This window comes from Otolemur garnettii, unplaced genomic scaffold, assembly GCF_000181295.1.
Source record: "Otolemur garnettii isolate 467f Iridium unplaced genomic scaffold, OtoGar3 scaffold00033, whole genome shotgun sequence".
In the NCBI taxonomy this organism is placed as follows: Eukaryota; Metazoa; Chordata; class Mammalia; order Primates; family Galagidae; genus Otolemur; species Otolemur garnettii.
In genome coordinates this window covers 2,142,889-2,150,698 of record NW_003852428.1, presented here as the reverse complement: position 1 = coordinate 2,150,698, position 7,810 = coordinate 2,142,889, and the positions used below count along the sequence as shown (strand labels likewise).

Below are 7,810 nucleotides of genomic sequence, written 5' to 3'. Positions count from 1 at the left end.
GTGACTAAGGAATGCATGAGATGGATGACTAAGAACGTGACTAAGGAATGCATGAGATGGATGACTAAGAACGTGACTAAGGAATGCATGAGATGTCGATAGCTTGAGAAGTTCTGTTCTGGTTATTTTAATCTTGAAAAAGAGCCACGTGAGTGACCTGAGACCAAGTGGATAAGCCGAACGCAATAGTGGAAGCAAATGCGTTTCAATGTATGGTGCGAGGTTTGGTGTTCCTGGTGCGACAGCAGGTGTACTGGGCCGGTTAAAACAAATCAACAAGGTAAAGAAGCTGGATAGATGAGTTCCACAGGAATTAAACAAGTATCAGAAGAGAAATCTCCATGCTTGCCTTTCTTTACTGTACTAACATACAGATGAATCATTTCTATACCACACTGTTATGTGTGATGAAAAATGTATCCTTTTTGGTAATCGCAAGCATTTGACACAATAGTTAGGTAAAGAGGCATACACATTATGTATTACTTCTGCTGAGACAGAAGATATATGCAATGCCTCAGTCAAAATTACCATCCCTCACCTACAGAATGCCTGATAGTATCCCCTGGAGATATTTCTATGCACTACTTCTGCTGAGATATAAGATCTATGCCTCAAAAGAAGTAGAAATGTATATAACACAGAACTTGGAATTAACAGATGTACATGTAACTGAAGAAACAAAGAATATGCCTGAGCAGAGGAAATGAATGGTACAGCAGAAGTTTCCTCTTTTTTTTTTTTTTTTTTTGGTTAATCAGCACCAGTGACCACGTTCTAAGTTAATGAAGACCACCAATTCACACATCAGAATTCAGTGAATTTCAATCAAGATAATTTCAAAGAATTGTGAGCATACTAGTCAAATTGGTAAAAGATAAAGGTTTAGATAAAATCTTTCATGATTACTTCCTTAATTACTTAGAATGGATATTAATTTACCAATATTTGAATGCTGTTTTTTTCCCTGTAAATTATTCTTTACTTTGATACTATTGTGAAAGAAAAGTATCTGTGTAATAAACACACAATAAAGAAAAAATATGACAAGAACAAAATGCATGAAAACAAATATAACCAGACTGCATCAGAAATAATGGAAGCCAGACATATAGAACTACTCTTTAAAAATCAAGAAATAAAGTCTTTTAAAAATAAATCTAATAGACAAAAGGAGCACTTTGAGAAAAAAATACTTTAACCTCATGATATGAAAAGAAGCAAATATTTCTTACATAGGACCTATTTTGTGTTAACAATAAAAGAAAATAAAATACTATTTAAAATTTTAACAAAATAAAAACCAACTCATCAGAAGACAATGAGTTTTGATGTTCTTTTATTAAGGACGTACATGTTAAGGATTGTCTGACTTCTTGGAGAGCCAACGTTTTTATTATTTTGTAATGTTCTCATTTATCTGTGATGATTTACCTTGTTTTCATGTTCACTATATCTAAAATATAAAATAATGCTGTCTTTTGATTAGACTTATCTTGGAATTGCTTTCTCCTTCTCTTAATTTACATTTTGCTTTAAATCTGAAGTGAGTTTATTATATAAATAAGAGATTTTCATAACGTGTTTGACTTTGCAATTACATGAGGTGCTCAAACATGGTTTTATTAATCTTGTGTGATCGGTATGTATTGAGTGTTACAACCTTAATATAGTTTTTACCTTTCTTAAAATGTGTATACATTTTGGGGGGCAACCTGTGTATATAGGGAAATCTGTATCACTGTCATTTACACATTAAAATTATTCACATTTAAAAATTATTGTTATTAACAAATGGAAGAACATATAATGCTCATGGCTAAGAAGAATCAACATTGTTAAAATGTCTGTATTTCCCAAAGCAGTTTGGGAGTTTCTTGCAAAGCTAAATGGTTTTAGCACATGGTCTATAAATGATATTCCCCGGTTAAAGGACTTCTATAGGAATGTTTATAGCAACTTCATTCATAATTGCCAAAGTTAAAAGCAACCAAGATGTCCTTCAATTAAGAGAATTGATAAATACATTGGGGTATATTCCTACAAAGGAATATTATTCAGCAATAAAAAATGAAATATCATCCACAAGAGACATGGAAAGTCTTTAAATTTATACTACTACAACAAAAAATCTAGTAAGAAGAAAACTAAACATTGTATAATTCTGGTTATATGATGTCCAGGAAAGGCAAAACTATAGAATGAATGCAGTGTTCAGTGATTTCCTGGAGTTTGGGTGAAATTAGGGAAAGATGAATAGATGGATCACAGGGGAGGTTCAGGCAGTGATGATATCCAGAAAATATCATCTATCCAGGATGCCACATAAAAAAAATTAAATAAAAGGACAAGTTGATCATGCTATTGAAAGGAAATACTTAATATTGTAAATGTACTGTTTCTTCTGAAATGAATTCCTTAAATAAAGTATAATTAATACATCTAAATCATTATTTAAACTGAATAAATTCATTTAAAGTTTCATCTGCAGCATCAAATCAGCAGTTGTCATCTGGAAAATGTTAAAAATTAAAGCAGAAAAGACAATCTGGTGATTTATAATACATGTACCAACTAATATTGTTTATGTAAGTGAGCTCTTATGAAAAAAACACCCTAATTGAAAATTGAATTCAGAATGAAATTAAAATTCACAAAATTAAACTACAAATAACAAATGAGAAAACTAATTATTATTGGTTATAAAAAGGTAAGTATATACTTTTTTACTTCCAAGTCTACAATGACATAAGCATTTTAACAGTTAATGTTGAGGCAGGCACAGAAAAACAACCCCCGAGGAATGTATGAATTTAAAACAACTGCAGCAAGCAAATGTCCATCTTCCTTCAAAAAACTATACATACTTTTCTAGCACAGTTATCCCAATGCAGAATTATTTTTCTCCTAAGAAATTTTAACAGAAACCACACGCTTATTAGTATGTCTATAAAGCAACCAAGTCATAATCCATGTTTTATTAAATAATAAAAACAGTATACCACAATGAATTAGGCATGCATGATTTTCCCTACCATTCAATAAAGAAGATAAAATTAAAACTAACTTAGAGAAAAAAGGATATACAGAATAGTTTTGTGAGAGATTGCTAATTATAGAATGGAAGGCATAATTCTGTTACATGAGATGAGTGAATGAATACCTATATTTGAGAATAGAAATGGAAGGGATTTTTTTGTGTGCATCCCAAAAGTTTGTTTTCAGTATGCCTGAAATGAGAGGTAATAATCCACGATATTGCTTTTTCCCCCCCTGAATATGAAGAAAGACAATAGGCAAAGGAAAGACTTAAGCTTTCCTAGAGCATTTTAAGTTGCTTCAGCTTCCTTGAAAAGATTCCTAGGAGCCTGTACTAGTATTTAAAGCGGAGCTACCTATGTAAAATAATGGAAGATTGATTGAAAGGGCACATTATGAAAAACTGGTCGTTTGAAGAGAATTGCAAGGCCAGAAGACTCACAGTTATTAAAGCTGTCATTAGGCTATGCTATCAACATGTTATAAAAGGGATGACATTTTATATATGGTTTTCAGGATCTGGCCCAGCCACAAATGTCTCTTTTATTAATGAAATATCAAATAGCCTCCCACTAGATATCCTAAAATAATTGCTATGTCAGTGACAAAAACCTACCTTCCGACACTAAAATGGAGCAGGGGCATCATCTATGTATGTCTTCAATCACGAGGGATCCAAACTAAAACAACGGGTTTTTAGTGGAATAGATTTTTGTAAATTCAAGGCACAATCAAATGGGTAAAAACAACGTGGAACTATTACTGTAGAAATTAACTTGATTTAAAAAATACAAGGGCACCTTGCCTGCTTAGAAAAGCCAATCCAGAAACAGGAGAGAGAGGTCGTGTTTTCCACCTCCCACAGTGCGCCAATGAAAATAAACAGAGCTGATCCAGGTTGAGGCAGGTGTAATAGATAGGATTTTCACAGAACTCGATTTGTGCTTAGCACAGAGTATGTGCTCAATAAATAATCATTGAATGAAAAAAATGAACGAGTGTCTACCATTAAACCATCTATATGTAAACACATATACCTTCTTATACTAGTCACTTTCAGATAGCTTCCAATAACTCAGGATTGTTTAGTTTGAAAGCAGGATTAATATCACATCATTGCATTGCCAGGGAGCGATGCCTGCTAGATATAAATAATGATGAATAACCAGCCCACCTGATTCTGGAAACACGTTGCTGTTCCAGGAGCTGAATGCAGATTGACTCTGATGCTTCTATACTGGCGTATATTTGTTATGTTATCAAGAGCTGTTTACTCAACCAGAAAGTTACATAGGAAGTAACTTCCAGGCTCGTAGAAAGCTTGAAGAAATTCTGTTGCTTTCCTTTCCTTTTATGGGATGTCAGCGTCAGCAAAGTCGGGGTCCCGCCTCAGGAACTCTCTGCCCTGGTACACTGTACCCATGTCTCTACACAACTCCTCCCTGTCACTGGGGCACATGGAAACACACTACTACACGTCACAGTTAAGGATGGAGGCTGAGGAATTCTCAGATGCTCTGAAACTCCCCGAGTTTTCGGAGGGTTCAGTGTCCTGAGGGCAGGTTCCAAGGTGAAAGTTGATGGAAAAGTCCCTGCAACAGAAACCGCTAGTTTATCTACAGATGTTACAGAAAGCTCATAACTGTGTTTTTGAGTAGTGGTCAGCGGATACGAGGAAAGGGAAAACTAGGTCTGAATGATCACATATTCTAGGAACGATTTTATGACGTGCACATGTTATGTTAGTGTATTTTTTGATGTTTACAGCAAAACATCCAACTGAATCAATTATTAATAAAATTAATGTATTTCTCATAGAGGCTTGGAAGTCCAAGGTCAAGGGGGCACGTCTGATAAAATCTTTCTTGCTGGTGAATACTCTGTACAGCGTCCTGAGGTAGCACATGACCCCACATGGAGAGGGGTTGAGCGTGATAAAGTGCCAGTTCAGGTCTCTATCCTCTTCTCACTAGGCCACATGTTCTCTTCCTGTGATAACCCATGAAAACATTAACTCATTAACCCATGAATAGATTAATCCATTTGTAATGCCAGAGTTCTCATGTCTCCATCACCACTTAACCCCTCCCCCACTTCTCAGTATTACTGCACCAAGGATCAAGTTTCAACATAAGTTTTGGAGGGACAAACCCTAACTAACACTTGTGCACAATAGTTATCTTAGATCTGGACCATGACAGTCTATGCTTATTTGGTCAAGTTCTTGAGTTATTTGATCAAGACAAATTGATATACACGAGCAAATGATTTATTATGTATGGTTTAAAATTCTAAAGGTTCCTGATGGGTCAGTTTGATTATAATATATAGGGTTCTGTAGATTGACAGATTATACCCAGTTTAATTAACACAGTTCACCCAATTATATGACTAGTAAAGATAGGGATGACATCTTTGAGGCCTTTTGAAAAGCTACTCTAAAACCAAGTGCTTTGCATGTACCATGATGTTTTATAACCAACCAAGTTTTTGACTTTTTTTGTTTAGTTGCAAGCAATTTTAAAATAAAAGATGATGCCTTCATATCTAAAAGTCCCTGCTACAGGTAAAAACTATTGAAGATAATCAAAAATATAACTTTAGAGGTCATATTAGTTAATCATCCGGTTATGTGGGACAAGACCAAAGAAACAAGAGTCCCGTGGAGTAGGATGAAGTTACCTTTTTGCCAATACCAGCATCAAAATTTCCCCATATACTGTCCAAAAACACAAAAAACAATCAAACAAAATGATGATGCTTCAACTGTCCTTAGAGACATCATATACACCAAGGATCTATTACTGGTGTATGTAGCTGGCTTGAAAATTTCATGAGGACAGACAGAGAAGAAAGGCCTGGGGGAAAGAGAATCAGTCATGATTACACTGGAAAAATATGGCAAAGGGTGAAGGCTGATTGAAAACAAAGACCTCAACTGAGGTTGTGAACTTAGAAGAAGTAGATGAGAAGGCTGTAGCATGGGCTATTGAAAACTGAGAGATGGAGATGGACCGAGTAATGGCAAGATGATGGGAGAGGGGTGTCCAATGTGTAAAATGCACTCTCTAAAACATTTGTCGCTAAGAGATAATTAAATCTCATTCAAGTGACGATTGAGTTGTACTGATTACCTTCTAGTGTTTAAATTTTAAATGAGATCGTGCTTAGACCATCTCTGCTCAATTTCTAACATGAAACATGTGATCAGTAAATTCGAATGTGGTTAAGTCTTCTGTTTGTTTAAATTCTGCTTATTAAATTTATTATAATATTTCTAATTGCGCTGATTTACAACTGCCGTCTCTGTATCATGTCCACCAATTTTGCTGGACTTTGTTATTCACCATTGTTTTTATTACATATGATGGTACATTTTCTCCTTGATCACTAATTCATGCTTTTGCCTTTGCTTTTTTTTCTCTTTAAAAGTTATTCTTTCCTTCATCAAATATAGTCACATTTTAAAATTCCTTAGATTACTGCTTTACCTATGATTTTCCATTTTCTGTATTTATGTTTTCTTTTTATATCTCTTTTGTTTCACTTGCATCCTTTATTCTTATCTATAGAAACTCTTCTCTTTTGAGGATGATAGAATGACTTTCCCAAATTTCTTGTGTCTGTAAAGATAAGACTATTTTCTTTCCTTTTGAAAACACCGTGTGCTAGAATATTTATACAGATTTCAGTATTTTATTTCTGATTTGATGAGAACCTGATCTCATGTAAAATCTACTTCCCCTACTTAACTATACTAAATAGTACAATGCAATCTACTATAATAAAACTAAAGTTATAATAGCAGTAAAACTAAAAACTGGCTTTATACCGTGGTTCTTTGTAGTGTTGCTATCTGTTTTATACAGAAAATCTGAGAAATAAAATTGTTTGTTTTTAATCCTCACTGTCTTTTTAGACAATATAGTGAAAATGTGTAGCGTTCTCCCTTATTGTCCATCAAACTAGAAGTCCCATTCTGTTATTTCTTTTCTTCTTTTCTGTCACCTGAACCAGTCGTATGGATAAGATACGATACCTGCTGAGGGATGGGGAGCCAAATGTGGTGTTCAGGATGTTCTCAGAAGCTTTAATTCAGTATTTTATGTTTTTATTAAATGATAATTCCTTAACCCTTGTGGAATAAAGGTTTATTTATTGATATACATTCCACTACTTATTTTTTTAATTGCTTGTTGGTTATACTGTTTTACTTTAACTGCTAACTGGCACTCCTTATAGTATCTGGTTCCTTTTGTTATGAGTCAGTTTATTTCTAATAACATTCATAATTGACCCAACATAGCTTAAGAACTTAATACCAACAGGAGCCAGGAAAATCCTCAGTGGGATAAATTCTTAAGTAGAAGGTGGCAGGGACATGTCAAGAGGGAACTCTCAAACAGCAGATTGCGACTAAAGAGATTTTTCATTTTTTGTGTAACGTTACCTACGCATCGTTGGGATAGAGAGTATCAGGTATGAAGGGGGGAAGGCTGCCGGCGTTCTTTTCACAGAGGTATTTCACTACACCTGCCATTCAACCAGATTTAATGGGCTCCTTTGAATTCCTAGTCCTCTTTGGGGAAAAACATTAAGCAATGAGAATTCTGGCACTTAAGCGATATATCACTTTGAAGCTTAAGGAAATGATCACAGTGAGAGATTTGTTTTCCCTCACTCCCATTTAGACACTCTTCCATGCCCTGCAATCACATTTCTATTCATAGAAAGAAATATAAATGTGAATGAAATTCTATGCAGGAATAAC

The 7,810-nt window shown here is 34.5% G+C and overlaps 1 protein-coding gene across 1 annotated transcript in view; it reads right to left on the bottom strand.

The window, feature by feature from the left end:
- Window positions 1–7,810, bottom strand: part of LOC100942191 (cadherin-9) — an 82,352-nt gene that overhangs the window by 43,931 nt on the left and 30,611 nt on the right. The window lies entirely within an intron of this gene.